The sequence below is a fragment of the Cynocephalus volans genome, chromosome 13 (genome assembly GCF_027409185.1).
Source record: "Cynocephalus volans isolate mCynVol1 chromosome 13, mCynVol1.pri, whole genome shotgun sequence".
NCBI lineage: Eukaryota > Metazoa > Chordata > Mammalia > Dermoptera > Cynocephalidae > Cynocephalus > Cynocephalus volans.
The window spans coordinates 52,877,527-52,898,232 of NC_084472.1; the positions used below are offsets into that span (position 1 = coordinate 52,877,527).

General features: G+C 42.4%; 1 pseudogene; it reads right to left on the minus strand.

Moving 5' to 3' along the window:
- LOC134361679 (spermine synthase-like) overlaps window positions 1-19,093 on the minus strand; it is a 66,499-nt pseudogene extending 47,406 nt beyond the window's left edge.
- Window positions 19,094-20,706: the final 1,613 nt, after the last annotated feature.

Sequence of the window (20,706 nt, forward strand, 5' to 3'; positions counted from 1 at the left end):
CCAATAGGCCTGATGTAACTTTAAGAGGACAAGCTGAATTCAAGCAGATCTGCCAACATACTCTTAAACACACTGGAATGGTTGCCTGGGGTGGGGGTGAAGAGAATGAAAGAAAGACAGGGATAAAATTGCATTTTATTTTATTTTTTAGTAGGAAAGGCCATCTGTTAAATATTCAACACACTACAGAATATATTCTTTGGCATATGGGTTCAACTCAGAATCCATAAACTGATGCACTCTGCCAGTGTCTCCCAGTGAACACGGTCTTAAAAATGAAGACAAGCACAATGTGAATACACTTAATGCTACCGAACTGCACACTTAAAAACAGTTAAATTGGTAAAATTTTCTGATATGTTTTTTGTACCACAGTGAAAAATGATAGACAAGATTTTTTAAACTTAAAAATTGAAGTAAGTTTTTGGACCATTCTAAACCTTGCTACACCTTTCCATGACCTCCAGGCAAGCCAACTTCTCCCAAGCATCACCTGTTTGTAGAAAGCTTCTGCCTTTAGAAACGTGGCCAGGATTCCCTTGGCACAGGGTTGGGGCCCCACCTTTCAATCATCATAATAGCGTTTCCCACCCTCAACAGTAACAGTGGGAATTAAGCTTCTAATATATGAATTTGGGGGGACACGATTCAATCAATCCACAGCAATATCCTTTGTCCATTTCCTATTGGGGTTGCTATTTTATTTTCTTATTTGATTTGTGGGAGGTCGATGTATTTAGAGAAATAATTCTTTTCTCAGTTTTAGGAATTGCAAATATCTTCCCCCATTCAATTATCCCTCATTCATCCATGATTGTCCTTTATTGAACTAAATATTTAACTTTGCCTTATGGCTTATGCTTTTAAAGTTTTAATAAAAAGTATCCTTTCTATCCCTAGGTCACAAAGGTATTTTCCTACATTTTCTTCTATTAATTTGGTGATTTTGTTTGTTTGTTTTTGGTTTTAGCCAGCTGGCTGGTATAGGCATCTAAACCCTTGACCTGGTGTTAAACACCTTACTCTAACCAACTGAGCTAACAAGCCAGCCCTATTAAGTTGACGATTTTTTCTTTCATGTTTAAGTCTATAATGCATCTAGAATCCACCTTTACATGTACTATCAGGTAGTGATCTAGTTTTATTTTTCCCCATATGGTGAATCTGTTTTCCCCAAAATATCCACTAGATAATCTTTTCCTCATTGTTTTGTGGACCTCTTTTATCATAAATTCAGGTTCAATATGTAAATAGCTCTATCCCTGAACTTTCTATATTGTTCCATAGATCTATTTGTTTGTTCTTGCACTAACATTATTAAAAAAATTAATATGGTTATAAGAAAACTAGTAATAGAAGGAAATTGCTTTAACTCAAAAAGGTTATCTATAAAAAGTCTATAGAAAATACTATACTTAATTGGAAAACCTTAGACATATTTCTTTTAAAATTGAGAACAAGACAAGGATGCCCAATATAACTGGTATCATTTAATGTAGTATTGGAGGTTCTGAACAATCCTATAAAGTAAGAAAATGAGATCAAAGAGGTGTTAGAAAGAGGAGATAAAACTGTCATTATATGCATGTGATATGATTATCTACAGAGAAAAACAAAGAGAATACAGAAGTTTTTAGAAATAACGAGTTAAGCATGATTGCCTGTCACAAGGTCAACCCCTAAAAATAGTTAGCTCCTTTGTACTTGGCAATGACCAACTAGAAAATATAACTTTAAAAAGACACCATTTACAATAGCAACAAAAACTACAAAGTAACTCGGAATTAAACAAGAATACATATGACCTCTATGGAAAAAATCTTAAAACTCTGATAAATGACATAACAGATGATCTGAATAAATGCTGTGACATTTTGTGCTCTTAGATGAGATAACCCAGTATAAAGATGTCAATGCAATCTCAACCAGAATTTCAATTTGAGATTTTGAGGACCTAATAAAACTTACTCTAAAACAGACAAAAAAATAAAAGCCCATGTATAATCTCCCGTAAAGCTATAATTATTTTGAAGCAAAATGCTTTTTTTAAGTTCATGAACAGCTAAGTCAATCTTAAAGAAGATGGTGAAGAGCAGCCTGCCTTGCTAGATACAATTATTTGTTCTTGCTACAAATGAGTACATAAATTGCTATGGTAATGGCTGCCAGCTGGACTACATAGCTGGGCCGGACTGTCAACAAGGTGAAAAGCTGGTACCCTCTGCTGCCTGTGAGAGGTAAGACATCTAGCATGTCATCAAACCAATGCCAAAGATTTCCTGCTTCTTGTAATGTAAAAGGAGTTTAACTCGTGGGTATATAAGAGAGTGCTGTTAGGTCAACAGAGAGTTCTACCCAACAACCATACCAGATGCAGAGATTGTCCAAGTAAATGGTGTGATGTTCTTACAGACAATGTAAGTCATTGCTACATATTATTTGTAATGATTGTCAACTTCTTTAGTGTGGTTTCAGGTCTTTTCATTTCTTTACATATGACTCTGAGTTTGAGAAGTCTGTTAGATACCCAAGTGGTGATATCAGATTGCCAGTTAGATGTGAGTCTGGTGCTTGCCGGAGAGGGAACTATTAGTTTGACAGTGTTCAATTACATATATATTTTACTTTATATAATATATTTTATTTTATATATATAGATACATCTCCCTGGGACTGCAGGAGATCACTTAGAGGAGAGGTGTAGATATAGAGAAAGAGAGGGATGAAGACAAAAGTCCTCAAGAACATCAATATTTAGAGGTTGGAGAGCTGAGGAGGAATCGGTAAAGGAGAGGGCAGTGTGGTGGGAGAAGAATCACAGAGCCCCAAAATGTTTTGAGAATGAAAGAGAATTCATCTGTGTCCATTGCTGCTGAAAGATCTAGTTAGGGGAAGATTGAAAACTGACTTTGACATGAGTCACTATATGACATGATGATGGCCTTGAGAGATGCCATTTCAATAGAGTTGTGGACATTGGAAAAGCCCAATTAGGGTAGGTTCAAAAGCTAATAGGAGGTGGGAAAGGAAGCAGGTAAGGGAGAGAAGAGAGTAGGTGGAGTGAGTCAAGAGAGGATATTTTTTAAAGACATATGTAATCCAATCATGTTTATGTGCCAATGGGAATGATCTGGTTGAGGGGACAGATCAATATGGTATGAGAGAAGGGGATCATTGCAAGAGCAGAGTCCTTGAGAGCAGGAGGGGATTGAAACCCAAAGCACAAGTGGAGAGGTGGCCTTCCTCATCTCTACAGGAGGGAAGGCGGAGTAGGCAGGTGCAAACGCAGGTGAGTTGATAGACTTGGTGGTAGAGATAGAATGGTTCTTTTCTGACTGCATCCACATTTCTATGAAGTATTGGGCAATACCATTGACTGGGACAGTGGGGGCTGGGTGAGGACGATTTGAGGAAAAAGAAGAAAGTGTGAAATAACCCTCACAGAAAGTAAGGAAGGGAATGTTTTAGGGAATTGTAAGAGAATTGGTAGGCATTTCTTGGTGCTGCGTGAGAGTTATGGTCATAATTTTAAAATAAATCAAGTCAGCTTGATTTGCATAATTTCTTTTAAAAAGTATTCATTTGTTTAGGTGTAGGTGTAGAATCAAGGAACAGTTGGGTTAGATGAGGATTTGGTGTGTCCTAGATGTATCCGATAGGATGTTTTTGATTGCAAGTAATAGAAAAACTCTCTTAAGCTACCTTAAATAATAACATGAATTATCTAATTTAAAGGGAGGGTCAGAGGTAGGTTAAGCTCAGGGTTGGTTGACTCAGTGGCTCCATGAGTTCATCAAGGACCCAGGCTCTTTTTCTCTCTACTCTGATGTCAGCGTAATTGATTTCTTCTTATGGCTTGCATCTTGCTGTTCTGATATGGCTGCTAGTGGCAATTAGGTCCACCTGCTGCCTCATTACATTGCGCAAGAGAGAAAGAAAACTTTTCCCTAGCCAGGGAATAGAGGACTTTTCGTTCAGATCTCAATCAGGCCACCTGAATCAGTCTTTGGAGATGGGATTACTAGGGTAGATTTAGACCAGGTGTTCTCACAGTATAATCTTTGGACCAGCAGCACCAGCATCACCTGAAAACTTGTTAAAAAAGCACATTCTTGGCAGGCGAGAATTCTACCACTGAACCACCAATGCTCACTAAAAAAGCACATTCTTGGGCCTCACCCTAAATGTATCAGAAATTCTGGGAGGTAAGGTCCTGTGTGATCTGTATTGTAACAAGGCCTCCAGGCAATTCTGATGCACAGCAAAGTTTGAGAGCTACTGGCTTAGGATGACATGGTGAATGCCATTAACTAGACGAGATCTGTGGGAGGAAGGAAGATATAGAAATAGACATCTACTAGTGTCTACTAGACCAGGTGTGCACCTCGTGGTGCAAGAGCATCCACAGAGTTAAGGGTGTTTGCAGTGAAGACACTCTAGGGATGGGCTCTGAAACAAGGGTTAGGAGGGAAATGCGGACACAAAGGAATGATAAATGGTGGGAAAGTAGTGGGATTAGTAGACTGAAGATCTTGACCAAGTTAGAGAATTGAAAAGAGCTAGCAGGGTGGAAGATGTGATCGCCACTAGAATGTACTTGCAGATCTCCAGCTGCTGGAAGTGTCACTGACCAAGGGCTCTACATTTTCACCAAGACCACATTGACCATCTACTACTCTCTGCCAACAAATGAATGTGGCAAAGAACTAAGGCCAGCCTGTTCAGAGCACACACTCTTTACATGGCTGACTTTGGCTCAAGGACACCCCCCTCCCCCCGCCCCGTGGCTTTAATGAACCTTCCTTAGGAATGCATGGCATTCTAAGAATCTTCCACTCAACCTTCTTTCCCCTCCTCCTTCACTCATGGCTTGTTCAACAGCTCTGCCAGATTTACCCAACTCTCTCCCTAATTTTTTTCTCACACAGGCACTTCCCCTGTTAATCTTGGCGTTTGCTTCTTGGATGATGTAGACTAACACAGAAGGTCTTGAGTAGAGTTTGAAAATGAGATTGTGTGCCAGCTACTGTGCTATGCATGGAGTGTGCTAGGTGGTCCCTGCCCTGCAGGACTCCAGTCAGGAACAAAGACGTATAACCGATCGTTCCAGGACCACATAGTAAGTGGCAATAGGGACCACCCTGGGGCAGTCCCAGCAGTCCAAGTGTTGACCTGGGCATCCTTACGGGTAGTGGGAAGATGATGACCTATTGGAAGGGTAGATATCCTACCAGCTGAAATCATACCCATTAGTGTAGTGAAAGACCTGGTGCTCAGTTGCTAGCCTCTTAAAGAGTCGTCCCCACAAACACTTGTGTAAGTATAGCTCCACTACTACACTAAATGGGTCTAGTCTCAGATGCTGTGGCCTCCCCAGGCATTATAAGACACTTTCTACCATCGTTTTCTTTTACTGTGGCCATCAGCAGAGAAACAGATGACTTCATGGTTATTGAGAAGAGAGGTTTTGTTTATAAAGGTTTGGTTTTAATGACAAAGTCCTTGTTTTCTGCCTGCCTTTCTCTAATAGTCTCCCTAGTGGCTGTCAAACTACCTGGAGTGGTTCTGTCCCTGCTGACCTCACCAGGTGGCTGTGAGGGACCATAAGATAACTTTGAAAGTGGTGAGATGCTCTGCCATGCAAGTACTTATTACGGCTCTACTCACATTTGCCCACACGCACCCAGTGGCAGGAGTGAGCTCGTTCTATTGGTCTCCGTGCTTCCATACTGAAGGGAATATGTGGGGGTCTGTTTGGATTCTTGACCTAGAATCCAGGATCCAGGAACGGACTTTAGGGAGACTAAATATCCTGGAATTGTGTGTAGATGTTCGTATGCATGTTTATGGCATTTTAGGGGCATAGAAAGGGACCAGGTCCATAGTTTTTAATAGTTCTCAAGAGTTTGTGACCTCAAAAAAATTGTTTGCCACTTCTTTTCAGGAGAAAAATACTCAAATCAAACCTTAAGGATAAGTGTCTGGGTTACGAAAACTCTGCCTTTAAAGTCTATCTGTCGTTGTAATTCTCCATTTTTGATTAAAAAGAAGACCCCTTTAGCTTTGTGTTGATATAGGAAATATTATGGAACTCTGTAGGATAATAGTGGAAAGGACTGGTGTAAAGAACAAATGGACATGAATTTTTCACCTTAATAAATCTTTTGCCATAAGAGGGTTTTTATCTCCATAGAACACTGTCTTGGGAAACAATTAAAACCAAAAAAGCATCATAATTTTTTTCTTTTACTTTTTTCTTTTCTTCCTTCCTTCTTTTCTTTCTCTCTTTCCCTTTTTCTTACTTTGACAGTTAATTTTAGTCTTTGATGTCTTCAGATTAACATTTGAAAGTTTTTCATTAGAATTGTAGTTACAACGCAGAAATTATACTATAAACTTAATTGTGTTTTTTTAAATGCCAAACATAAAAGGAAAGTTTACAAAGCTCATTGTCTGACTTTCCCCCCATTAGACACTAGAGGGAGCAACACACCACAGAGACCGCTTCACCACTGAATCAGCTGTTACAATGGTCGGCTCTGCTGTGGACATTTTGCATTACATGCACAGAGATCAGCAAAGACATGGAATAAGAGGGCCTTGTCATTTGTACACTTGTCGTGAGGGGACCCAGCACACCGTCCCAGGAACATGTTGAGGTTAGAAGGCTGTAGCCAACCCCAGACAGAGCAGCTACTGATCATGCCCCACTGGGCAGCCAGCATGCCGCTCCTGGGCAGGTCCTGAGCCTTCCATGATCTGTGAATGAGAGGAGAATGAAGATATAGATGGAAGATTGACATCAGGTTCATTTACTTATTATTATTATTATTCCCAGTTTTCCGTCACCAGCTCTGTGCCACAGACTGATGGTTGTATTCAAAGTGTGCTGACTCAGGCATTGAGGACAATTGGAGGGAGGTCCTTAGAGGCTGGCTTCAGGCTTTCATAATTTCCTGTTTTTTGTTTTTAATTGTGGTCAATATACATAAAATAAAATTTACCATTTTAACCATTTCTTAGTGTATAATTCTGTGGCATTAAGTACATTCACACTGTTGTACAACCATCACCACCGTCCATCTCCAAAACTTTTTCATCCTCTCAGACTGAAATTCTGTACCCATTAAACAATAACTCCCATTCTCCCCTCCCCCTAGTCCCTGGTAACCTTTGTTCTACCTTCTATCTCTATGAATTTGCCTATCTTAGGTACCTTTTATAAGCGGAATTATGCAATATTTGTCTTTTTATGTCTGGTTTATTTCACTGGGCATGTCTTCAAGATGCATTCATTTAGCATATGTCAAAATGTCATTCCTTTTTAAGGTTGCATAGTATTCCATCTCATGTATATACTACATTTGGTTTATCCATTTGTCCTTTTGATGAACATTTGAGTTGCTTCCATCTTTTGGCTATTGTGAGTAATGCTACTATGAACATTGGTGCACAAATATCTGCTAGAGTCCCTGCTTTCAATTCTTTGGGATATATACCCAGAAATATATCATTTGGTAATTCTATGTCTAATTTTTTAAGGAACCGCCATACTGTTTCCCGCAATGGCTGCACCATTTCACACTCCCACCAGCAGTATACAAGTGTTCCAATTTTTCCACGTCCTTGATAATACATTTTTTCTGGGGGGTTGGGGGGGGGTCTGTTTTTTTTTTTTTATTTTTTAAATTTAATAATAGCTATCCCAATGGATGTGAAGTGGTATATCATTGTGGTTTGAACAAGCCATTTATGAATAGCTTTGTTCATCATTTTATCTACGGTTTAGATGGAAACAAGAAAAATTTGTTTCATTGAAGGCAAAATTTCAACAATGTTTCACAGGTGCAAGTCATACCTGCGTCTTATATGACAGAATTGGGAATCAAAATAAAATTAGAGCTGGCCAGTTACTTCAATTGGGTAGAGCGTGGGGCTGATAATAATAATACAGGGTTTGATCCTTGTACTGGTCAGCTGCCAAAAAAAAAGAAAGACAAAATGAAATTAATCACTTACACAGGGGTTGACAAACTATGGTCTGTGGGTGAATCTGGAATCTGGCCTGCTTCCTGTATTTGTAAATAAAGTTTTATTGGTAAACAAATGACATCCATTTGTTTATGGATGACTATCACTGTTTTGTACTATAATGGAAGAACTGATTGCTGTGACAGTGACAGAATAGACTGCAAAGCCTAAAGTATATACTATTTGATCCTTTTCAGAAAAGTTTGCTCACTTCTGGGTTGTACAAAAGAGACAAATTTAACCAGAAAATATTTAATCTGTAAAAGTATAAAATATTTGCACTTAAGTCATAAAAAAATCAAGTATATCATAGGGAATTGGGGATCCATAGCTTTTCACCATGTAAAAAAAGATATGATTTTTTTTTTTTTAACAATAAACTGTGACTCAACATTGAGTCTAGCAAAAATTGATTGTAATATTACACCACATTGACAGGACTATGCATCTAGAAAAGTGGTTCTCAACTTTGGCTGTATACGGAAGCTTAAAAAATATTGATGTCAAACTCCTGGGTAATCTGATGTAAATAGTCTGGGGTGTGGCCTGGACATTGGGAGTTTTAAAAGCTCCCCAGGTGATTCTAATGTGCAGCCGGGACATTCCTATTCAGCTGGGCTCAGGCCCAATCGTACCTATGACTTCATCCCATGTGTTCCAATTTAAGGGGACTAAAGATGACCTGGTTCAAGGAGGAAGAGTCAAAACTGTGAAAGAATGAGACTTCATCTTTATAAAAGGAACAGTTGTGGAAAGTACAAGAGTGAGGACTCTGGCAAGACGGTAGGACGTGTGTAATCAGCATCCAGCATTTGAGGGCTATCTTGGGGAAGAGGGGTCAGACTTCTTTTATATCAGGCTCCAAGGGGAAGAGCTGGGGACAGGGAGGAAAAGTTACCAGCTATCATCATCATTATTATTATTACTCTAAAAAACCCAGCACTATGTGAAGAGGGATGCTGCCAAAGGAAGCAGTGTGTCTTCTCTGAGGGACATGCTGAGGGGCCCACCCATCCACCTGATCACTGGTAGGGGTGTTATTGAGCAGATCCAGGAGTGGAATGGGTGATAGTAATAGTCAAAATAACCCAGTCCCAATGCGAGCACTGACTGGTGCTTTCTTGCTTACTTATCTTACTTGTGAGTTCACACCATTCCCACAGGGAGGGGTTTATTACTTTTCTGGTTCATATTTGAGGAAGCAGAGTCCTAGAGTCTTGTCCAGGGTCAAACGTGGTGGCAGAACTAGGGCCTATAAGCCCCCTGGTGGATGGTCTTGCAGCCTGGGCCTCTCCGATTCTAGAAAATACACTGTAAATAACCAGAAATATGAGGCTGAGTTTTAGCAATAATGAGGCACAAATACATATAATCAATTGTGTTTCAATAAGGTGGGAAAAAAAAAAAAAACCCTCCAGCTCTGACCTATGCAGATGAGAGGGGGATTCAAACCAGTTACTTTATTCTTAGAATCCAGAATGTCAGGGCTTCAAAGAAGATAAGGGGTGATCTAATCCACACCCCCCTCCAAATTTACAGATGAGGAAACTGAGGCACTCAGAGGGTCTGGAGACTTGTCCTGGGTTACATATTTAATATCCAGAGAACAACATTCTTGCGCTGGCTGCCTTAATCAAACAGTACTACCTTTGCTTAAAGCACCTCAGTTCATCTCAGGGAATTGCTTTCAGAGCCAATTCAGCAGGCACACAAGGTAATCAATCCCTTCCCTTTAGTGATACATTTTGACTTTAATTCAAAACAGCATTAGGAGCCTCTGCACTCCATGCTTCAGACTTGACTCTGAATAACTCATGACTATTTGCAAGAATTAAATCAGCCTACAAGGAATGCATATTGCCACCACTGAGGGATCTACCAAGAAAGATCTTTTGCTACTAAATTGCTTTAAAAGTAATTTCCAAAGGTGAGTTGCCAAACATATGTTAACAATGTCAGCATCACTGCCATAGCACATACCTTCCCAGGGAAACTCCACTGGAGAGTCCAGCAGTCCCACTGAGGTGACTTCCAGTATACCTGCCACAAATCAGCCACTGAATAGCTTGCATGCTAGCTGCCACCAAGAAAGGAGCTCCCTCCCATCTGGGAAGAGGCTGAAGCTGGGGTGACATTTTCAGCAACCCCCCCATCCAACCACCTCAGACTTTGCGTCTAGGTCTTCACCCATGTAATGTGAGTAGAAGGAATGTGTGTGACTTCTGGGCAAACGTGATAGAAAGGAGAAAGGTGGGCCTATTCTCGTTCATTTCCCATCAGGTAGCTAAATGCAAGTGACTCCCATGCCCTGGGGGGAGGGGTGAGCACAGGAGGGAAAGAACCTGGGTCAGAACTGGTTTCACACTTAACCTGAATAAGAAATTAATTTGTATCTGTTCAGCCTTTGAACTATAGAGAGTCGTCTGTTACAGCAGCTAACATAACCCTAATACAGCCTTCCAGATCAGATTTCACCAAAATGGAAACAGAAACACAGAGCCTAACCCAATGTCTGGTGCACTAAAAGTATGCAATAAATGTGTGTTGCTGAATGAATAAATGAGTCTAAAGTGTATGATTAATGACATACTTAGTCAAAAGGAAGGTGAAGAATGCTAATAAATGACGTTTAGAATGCAGGGGGTGTTTTACTACATGCTGACCACTGGTTTTTCGGCTACACGTGGGACTAACTAAGGGGAAATGGGTTGTAATTGTTACAGAGAAAGAGACAGCCACCCCAGGGAATAGGTTTCCAAATCAATGAGGTCATGTTTATGCATGGAGTGTTCAGAAAACAAACTAAGGAGCCTCTCCTATCAGGTGAATGTAGGATTCCTGGCTGGCCAATGGGTGTGTGTAGAGCCACATTGTAGTGACATATACACTGTTGCTGCCTTCAAATGCTGCCTCCTGGAATGTCAGAGCTGGAGGGAGCTGTGGAGTACCCGGTCTGTTCTTCACGTCCTAGGTAAGGAAGCCATAACCCAGCAAGGTGGACAACTCACCTGAGTCGCTCAGTCAACAGGCCCAAATGTCAGGCAGCATAGTCTGGATTAAAGGTGGGGACAATGGAACCCAATGGCCTTCAATTGAATCCTAGCGCTGCTCCTTGCAGAATACTTTACTTCCCCATGCCTCTGTGTCCTCAATTTTAAAATGAGGATAATTAGAATAGTATTTACTTCATGGGGTTGTCATGAAGATTAAATGAGTTAATACATTTAAAGTGCTCAGGATGGGACCTGCCACATAGTAAGTACTAGGTCAGTGTTAGAGGTTGTTGTTATATTTTTATTATTATTATTAAATTCAGATTGCCTTTTTCCCATGTCAGTGTTCTTAGGCCCTTAGAACAAAGACACTAAACACCATGGAAAATGAAAAAGCATAATGAGTCAGAAGATGTCAGGGAGTTCTTACACCAGATTCTCAGAACAACCACCTGAGAAACCAAAAATGCGTTATATGATAAAGTGTGAATTGATATTTGGCACACATGGAGTAAATCATCAAGAGTGAAGATTTCAGGCCTTATTCATGTCTCAGGAATGCTCTAAGGAGAGTAACATGTCACCATTGTGTCCTTCCCTGTATAAAGGACAAGAAAACACAAGTGTGAAACTAATCCTGATCGAGAGAGAGAATGGAGTATGAGAAGCATACTCGGGATTTCCTGAGTGATAGGAGCATCTTTTGGTCTAATGAGGTGAGTCCTGGTGGCTCCTGGATGGGAGCAGGTCACCACAAAGACCAAGCCACGATTAGAAGCTTGGAACTTTCAGCCCCATCCTGCTACTTCATCCTCTGGGAAGGGGAGAGGGGCTGGAGATTGAGTTAATACTTGGTCATACCGACACGAGGAACCCTCCATAAAACTCCCTGAACTGCAAAGTTCAGAGAGCTTCTGGGTTGCTGAACACATGGGGGTCTTGAGATGGTGTCACACCTGAAGAGGACATGGAAACTATGTGCAGAAACCTCCAATTTATTGCCAGTGGGTCAGAAGCACAAGTGACCACTTAGACTTGTGATTGGCGTCTGAAGTGGGGGGGTGGGGGGCAGTGTTGTGGGATTGAGCCCTTAACTGTGGAGTTTGCACCAATCTCAGGTAGATAGTGTCGGAACTGAGTTGTAAGACACCCAGTAGGTTGATATGTACAGAGAATCGGAGAATTGCTTGGTGTTTGAAAACCCCCCACACATTTGGTGTCAGAAACCAAGTGTTCTGGAAGTCTGGAGAGCTGTGAGTGAGCATAGAAGGAAACAGTGAGTTTTTCCTCTACAGAGGCTAAGAGGAGGCAAACTGGGGAAGAAAGTGGCAAACAGGTCAAGTGCAAAATTTATTTACATCCCACACTTGTCTTGGGAAGAAGTTTTCATGAAGCTGCACAGAGAGAGTGTCATGGGTTGAACGCATCCCCATCCCACCCCCAGAGGATAGGTCCACATCCTAATCCCTGGAAGCGGTAGGTGTGACCTTATTTGGAAAAAGCGTCTTTACAGATGTAACTAAGTTAAGGATCCTGATGAGATCATCCTGGATTATACAGGTGAGCCATAAATCCAGTGACAAGTGTCCTTTTAAGAGAAAAGCAGAGGGAGATTTGACACAGAGGGAGAGGCCATATGAAGATGGAGGCAGAGTTTAGAGTAATTTGGCCAGAAAAGCCAGGAGCACAGGAGTTGGAAGGGTCTCCCCTAGAGCTTCTGGAGGAGGATGTGTGGCCTTGCCAACACCTTGATTTAGGACTTTGACCTCCAGAGCTGTGGCAGTAGATTTCTATTGTTTTAAGTCACCAAGTTGGTGCTAATTTGTTTCAGCAGCCACAGAAACTAACACAGACGGATGTTCCTTCCCCAGGGAATCCTTCTCAGAGCTGAAGGACCTGCCCAGAAGAAGTCAACCTCCTCCTAGCTTTCTACCATCTGAGAACCGTGGGAAAGTAAGAAGGAAGGTGGGTGGGCAGCAGAAAACTTGAACAGGTGATTAAGGAATTAGCCTGTCACCAGTGGGAGAATAATACCTCGGCCAGCAAGAGGCATCCTGAGTTCATAGCAGTCGAGGAGGCCTGACAGGCTCTGGGGGGGGTCACTGATAGGTCTTGTACCCACGGAGACGCCTGAGGGGAGGAGGTCTGCCTGGATGGCTGGCATGGCCATCTGGGGCCCCCGCGAGGCAGGAAGAAGCCTGTGGCTGCAACACACACATGACAGGGAGTCATCCTGGGAACTGGGGCCTTCCTGTCTGCCTAGAAAGAGACATTTATCTTCTCTGGCCCTCAGCTTCCTAAACTGGGAAAAATAATGATGTTCCAGCTCTACTGCTGTGGGCTAATTTATCCATGGCTGTGACACACACATAATTTTTTTTATAAAGTCCCTGGTGTGGATTTTAATAGGGTTATAAATATGCACAGACAACTCAAAGACGCTGTCACCATGAGTCTACATGCAATTTTTCCTTTGCATCAGTCAAGGAAGTCTGGGTTATACTGTGGTAACAGACAACACCCAAATCTCAGTGGCTTAAAAAAGTAAAGGTGGTTGTGGGCTGAACTGTGTCCCCTGAAAAATTCATAGGTTGAGGTCTCAACCCCCAGTGCTTCAGAATGTGACCATATTTGGAGACATGGTTCTTAAGAGATAATTAAATTAAAATGAAGTCATTAGGGTGGGGCCTTATCCAATAAGACCAGTGTTCTTATACGAAGGAGGAAATGTGGACACGGGCACATACAGAGGGAACATGCTATGAAGAAAAAGAAGACAGCCCTCTCTAAGCCGAGGACAGAGCCTGAGACAGGTCCTTTCTCACAGCCCTCATTAGGACCCACCGCTGCTGACACTTTGGTCTCAGACTTCTAGCCTCCTGAACTGTGAGATAACACGTGTCTCTTGTTTAAGCCCCTCAGTGTGTGGTACTTAGTTGTGGAAGCCCCAGCAAACTAATTGGCTGAATCAAGAGTAAAAACTTTTGTCTGTTTTGGTCGTTGCCTTCTCTCAGGTTCCTAGAACAGGATTATGTTCTAGATGCTTAATAAACACTTCAGAAATATTTGCTAAATTATGTTGAATTGACATGATCATAGCATATTTAAAGTTGACATTGGATATCTGTGAAATGTTTCAAAATAATACCTTGAAGTAAGTTCTCTGAAATAATAACTGCTGAGGTAGGAGAAACTCTGCTCACTGCATCACTGAGTCTTCTGCGCAGTTGCCTGGAGCTCAGTGTGGTCCTTGCCCTGTCCTCGCCCTGTAGCAGATGATCTGTGTTCATTGGGACTTTGCGGGATATAAAGTAACGAAAACCCTACTCGATTCAGTATAAAAAATGGAAGGATTTTTTTTTTTAAGGAGTTAGACAACCAAGTCATGGTAGGGGTAGGAGGTCCTTCTGGGCCTCAGAAACAGGGAGTTGAATAACACCAGGAATAATCAGTCAATCGCTCTCTCTCTCTCTCTCTCTCTCTCTCCATTATGCTTCTTTCCTCACAGGAACTTCCTCCTCTCCTACTGTCATCTCCTACTGCACACTGGCTTCTTCTACACGGCTGGGATCTGGCTGTCGAATCCTTTCTTTGGCTACAGTTTGGAAAACTCTGGAGAATCATTGATTGGTCTACCTTGGGCTGGGTGCTCTCTCTGGCCCAATCAACTGTGGCCAGAAGACTGAGTGCTCTTGCCCAGCTTAGCCAGGTGTTTACTCTGGCTCTATTATCTGTAGTTTCATTAGCTGTGGTCAGTGTGGGGGGACAGTCATGGCCACTGGGCACCATCTTTTCAATATCCATTGAAAGAGAAGCCTGTGACCCACCACAAATTGATGTTCACATGCAGAGCCTTTCTTTTCTTAGATTCCTATTCCTGCTTCATAGTTAATTCCTTGATCACCCAGCACAGCCTGTGCTCAGTAATTAACCTTGTTGTGCCTTTTGCTGATCTCTGTTAAGGAATCTTTGAAATTCCTAGAAGTGCCCAATTCTACTACAAAGTGAGACCATCCTCTACAGGGCAGGGCTGAGCCTGCCATAGGCGAGGCAGAGTCTAGGATTGGCAAGGCACGGGGTTAAGAGAAAGAGCCACCTCCCAGCCAGGTACTCAGTAGGCTCAATATACGTTTACTTATTTTTTTGTTGTTGTTGTTTTTTTGGTCTTGTTTTGTTTTTTAATATACATTGAATAAAAGGTTTGGAGCCAGAGCCCCGAAGCAAGCACCTGAGCAAGAACGATCACAGGCTGGCACCTCTGTAGCTGGGACCTGAGGTCTGACGTTGGTCCAATTGTGCCTGTTGGTCAACTTTCATCCCAGTCCTTTCTTTTCCTTGGGTGGAACCAAGGTTGAACTTCATCTTTATTGTATGTGGGTTGTTTATGTCTGTCCCCCATCATCTATCGTAAGCTCCATGAGGGCAGCTATTCTTTTTTTCACACCACGTGCCCAGCATCTAGCACATTGCTGGGCAGATACTGGGTACTCAAAAGAATAAATGAATAAATTTGTGGGGCAACGAGTAACCAGGACCTGGGGGAATGTAGCAGGGGAGTCTAAACTAGACTCAGGATCAGGAAAGACATTCCTAAAGAATGACATTGAAGCTGGGACCTGACACTCAGGTGAAGATAGTCTGGTAGAAAGGCAGACGCAAAGCTCCAGGCAGAGGAGCAGCTTGGGGTAAGTCTCCTATGCAGAGAAGTCACAAGTTAGTGGCAGTGTCAGGCCTGGAATTTGACTCTCTGTACTCCCTGTCACAGTCAGGAGAGCCCTGGTTTGGTTCCATTCTGGGAGGGTTGTGGTAGGTTGATGTGTTTTCAGCTCTAATGTGGTTAAAATCATTACTTGCACCCAATCATAGAATTCTTAATGTTTAACATTCCCTTGACTCTCAAGAGGAAACTGTAATTGCCTATTAGTCATGTTGCAGCTGGCACCAAATTATGAGGGTCAGTGCACATGTGCATGTGTTTGTATATGTGTGTGTGTATGTGAAGGGGTGGATAACAAGAAAATGCAGAATGGCTTAGAAGGGTTGAGAAAATAATCAAGTAAAAAGATTAGTGAAAAAGAAAAGCATTGAGTCATTTATTGGAATGACTTTATTGATTCAGAATAAATACCACCAATGGATAGGGTTGACTGATGCTCTTAAAACCCAAAAGAAAACCCTTTATCCACAATCAGTGTTGGTTCAAGAGTTCACTGTTAACCAAAACACAAGATGAAACTGCCCAAATTAGAACTAAAGAGTTGTTAGTACAGCAAACTCCAGGACAGAGTAAAAACTATCCACCATATACCCAAAGCTACAGACGCTTTGCGTGGCTGAAGCCCTTTTCTCCTGAGCGGAAACACCGATGCATTAACAAATGTTTAATGGGGCTTACCGTGTACTCACTGAGAAGTTTTTAAAATTAGCAACCCATTCTTGTGGCTGTCCTGAAAGGTCCCTTCATGTCAACTCATTGCACCTTGGATCCATTCGTCAATTTAAAGCACCATGTAAATGGGAGCTCTCTATCAAGATCTGGACCCCTGCTCTCTTGTTCTTTGGCTTTCTTTTCCAACAGCATTCGTGATGGGTCATGGGCTCACCTTCCCTCTGCTTTTCTTTGTTCCCTTCTTTCCTCTTTTCCCACCACCACTCAGGCGGCAGGCGTAGGAGACATGGCTACAGATTGTCCAGCCCTGTGGAGCCTCTTTAAGAGTGTCCTGTGGACTAGAAAATTGTCCTTCACTTTACAGAGCTCCCCTTGAAGACACTAGGATTCAAAGAATCCCTTACCGTAAAATGACATATGTGACACCGAGCAGCATTTGATGAATGAGTCCCTCTTGCTTCCCCGGGCACCATATCATGTGGTGACTTCTCAAGCCAACTTCTAGAACCCCTCGTCCTGTTCCTTCATCTGCACTGCCCCCTGATAACAAGTGTCTGAAATGTTTTTCTCCAGATTCCTATCTCAGGCAGACACCTAAACTTTGAGGGGCCATCAAGTTGAGTATTATGGGTAGTTGGAGGTGGCACTACACATTTAGGAGCCCAGTAACCAAGCCCACAAGGAAAGGCTGTGACCAGAGACCACACAGTGAATAAGCCTCAGTTACTGATGGACAGCTTATTACAACCAAGTTAACATTGCTTTACCTGGTCTAGCAGGTGGAATAACGGCTCCCAACGATATCAGGCTCTAATTCCTGAAACCTGTACATTATGTGGAAAAAAGGTCTCTGCAGCTGAGATTACATTAAGGATCTTGAGATGAGGAGATTATCCTGGATTAACTTGGCCCTAAATGAAATCACATTTATTCTTATAAAAGGAGGCAGTGGGAGATTTGGCACACACACACAGACGAAAAGGTAAGAAGATGGAGGTGTTGCCAAATTCACGTCCAGCTGCCTGTCCCGTTCAAAAGCAAACCACTCTAAAGTCAAATGGTGGTAAATATGGAAGTCAGCTTTTATTCAGGAATACCGGTAACCTCAGGAGAGACATTAGGCTAACCCATCTCTCAGGTAAACATCAAGGAGAATGGCCAGGCGAGAGCCATCTCCAAGACTCAGATTTACTGAGGAGTTTTTAAAGAGGAGGCTGAGGGAATGGAACATGGGAAATGAAAAGTAGGAGGCAGGGGGACATGAGCTGTAGGGGTTCCGTGCCATGCAAGGAGCCAGGTGCAAGTTCTTGCCAAGACTCCATCTGGTTTCTGTTCCCATCTTTGCTGTTATTTCAGAATAACATTTCTGGATAGTACACACCTCCCGGTAAGTCTGAATCTTCAGGCTGGCTGGAAAACAACTTTATATTCATGTAAATAATGTCATCCTACCCCGTAACCAAGGTTTAAAATATAAAATAACCACGAGAAAAGAGGGAACTCAGAGAAATGTAATGCCAAGAAAAACAACTGTGTCTTTTTAAAATTTGCCTGTAGCCCATGCGGTTTTAGGTCCCAACATGGCTTCAGTCCTGCTCACTCCAACAGAGGCAGAGATTGTAATGAGGCAGCCACAAGTCAAGGAGTGGCAGGAGCCACTAGAAGCTCAAGAGGTAAGAACAGCTTTTTCCCTGGAGTCTCCGGAGCAAGTGTGGCCTCGAAAGCACCTTGATTTTGGCCCAGTGATACAGATTTCAGATTTCTGGCTTCTAGTACTGTGAGAGAATAACTTTCTATTGTTCTTAGTCACCCCGTTTATGGCATGTTGTTATAGCAGGCACAGGAAACTAACACGCCAAGTATGAAACATAAACAGAGGCATCGTGTATGCGAGACACACCTTTCTCATTTGGCCTTTCCCAGAATTAGGTGTGGCTGGCAAATTTTAGCGCTTGATGTCAGATACTGAAAGATATGAAAGACACTGGAGAACGATGTATGAGGCTTTGTAAACTCAACCAGTAAACCGGGGCAGGCGTTCGTGGAGGTGCATTGGGAGCTGCCCATGTCAGCGTTAAGCCAGAACTTCTGTTAGAACATGTGCTTCACAGAACAGTCCAGACGGACCTGGAAGATATGATCTCTAGGTGACAATGGGCTCGAGTCACAAACTTTTCGTAACACTAGAGACCGTTGAGGTATAATCACAGAGCTGGAGCACAGGTGAGTGCTCACCTAGTTCAACCCACTGTCTAACAAAGCCCAGGACTACATGGCTAGCCAGAAGGAGCCTCACCCAGGACCCTGTGAGTCTCACGACTCCTGGATCTCTGTCAGCTTTCTTTCTGGCTCCACCTACCCAGTATGGCCCAGTAATGCATGCAATTTGGAGGCTCATGTGAGGCATAGTCAAGTTCAAATCATCCCAATGGGTTTACAGTGGGTCAGAATCAATGTAATCCATGCATTGGAGAACACGTGTCACCTCCACGTGCTCTACAGGACTAGGAAGCATGAGCTTCCATCTTCTATTCCTATTTCCAAATCCCTCTTTCCTATTTGCCTTTCCAGGCCCAGGAGTCAGCCCGGCATTCTGCACAAGGTCTAATGAAGGCAGGAGAACGAGCAGTCGCAGCGCCATGAGAAGCACGAACAGCTTGAGAGGGGCTTCTAGGGCCATGCAAGTCATGGAATGGCAACAGTTCTACAGGACACAGGGCACGGCCCTCCAGTATCTTCCACCAGAGATTACAGTGAGGAGAAGGAGGGACTGGGAAGTTCCGGAGTTCTTATTGCTCTTGCCCCAAACCTCAGAGCCTCAGCCACCTGCTCCTCCCACAGATCCAGCCACCTCCCAGCTACCCTTGAGGGGTTCTCATCCCTTTAGGTCCCCAGGACTCCTCAAGCCTAGACACACTGAAAACACCCAGGTCCTATCCCCAGAGACTTTGACTTATTTGGTCTGGAGTGGGGCCCAGGCATCAGTGTTTTTAAAAAACTCTTCAGGTGATTCGAATGTGCACCTGAGGTTGAGAATCCCTGAAACTGGCAGTGGTCTTCAGACATAGTTATTTTGCACATCCCCACTCCCATCACATGCTATAGCTTTTTTTATTTTTATTTTTGGAAAATGTGGTTCTTTTTTAAATTAATATTATTAACTTTTTACATTCTACAGTGTTGTTGCAGAGCAGTTGGGAGGGAGGGAGAGAAGGGAAACGGGAAGGAAATGGGATGGAAGAAGGAGGAAGGAGGAGGGGCAGGATTGAAGCCTGTGGCACCCCCCTCATTCCCACAGGGGAGACCAGGGGGCTTCCAGGGGTGGCTTGATCATTGCCAGGCTAGATGCAGATGTCAGAGGCGTATGGCATAAGCCCTTGCCACCCACCACCCCAGCTCAGGATCCCAGGGCTCTTCTTGCTGTGGCTTGGAGGCTGTTGCTGGGCTGGTTGCACATGTCAGGGAGGCATGGCCAAGGCCCTTAGTCCCCCACCACCCTGGCTCAGGAGAGCCCAGGGTGCTTCTTGTGGTGGCTCGGTGGTCGTCGCTGGACTGGTTGTGTGTGTGTCGGGGAACATGCCATAGCTTAAGTAAGCTAAAGCAGTTGCACAGGATATTATTTCTGGTATAATATACATATTATTGATATCGACATTTAAAAATGGAGCTCCAAGTGGTCTTCAAAAAGTTCATGGAAAGATTCATATTATCTTTTAATTCCATTTTCCACAAACTTTTTGAAGTACACTCATTTTAATTTATTTAAATCTACAATGACATCCAAACACTATAGTGATTTGGTAACAGTTATCCATCTGAAAATATATGAACAAGGTCCTTTATAACAGTCTAAAAGTTCATACTACTTTTTTTCTCCTTGAAAAAATGAACTCATATTTTCATTGCCTTTCCCTAACAGAATGTTGCCCTAATATAATATATTTTTATGCTCCAAAGTCTGTTGTTGATCACCCTTTTCTACATCTCTGCCACAAAAATATCTATATAAATTGAAATTTTATAAATAAAACTCTTTTCTTGTGTCCTTGAGGTTCTAAGTGTTAAAGTTTCTTCTTGGTTATCAGTAATGTTAATATTAGTACATGCTAATCAATATACATGAAGATATCACAGATTAATTATTAAACATGAAAATGTTTATTAAATAGGAAAAGTAAAATTGCATTTGGAATGCACTTCTCAGTGAGCTAGATGAGAGTATTTGTTGTTTTCTATGAGCTCATGTACATGGGAGTGAAAAAAACAGAGTTAGCAAGTTTTATTTTTATCCTT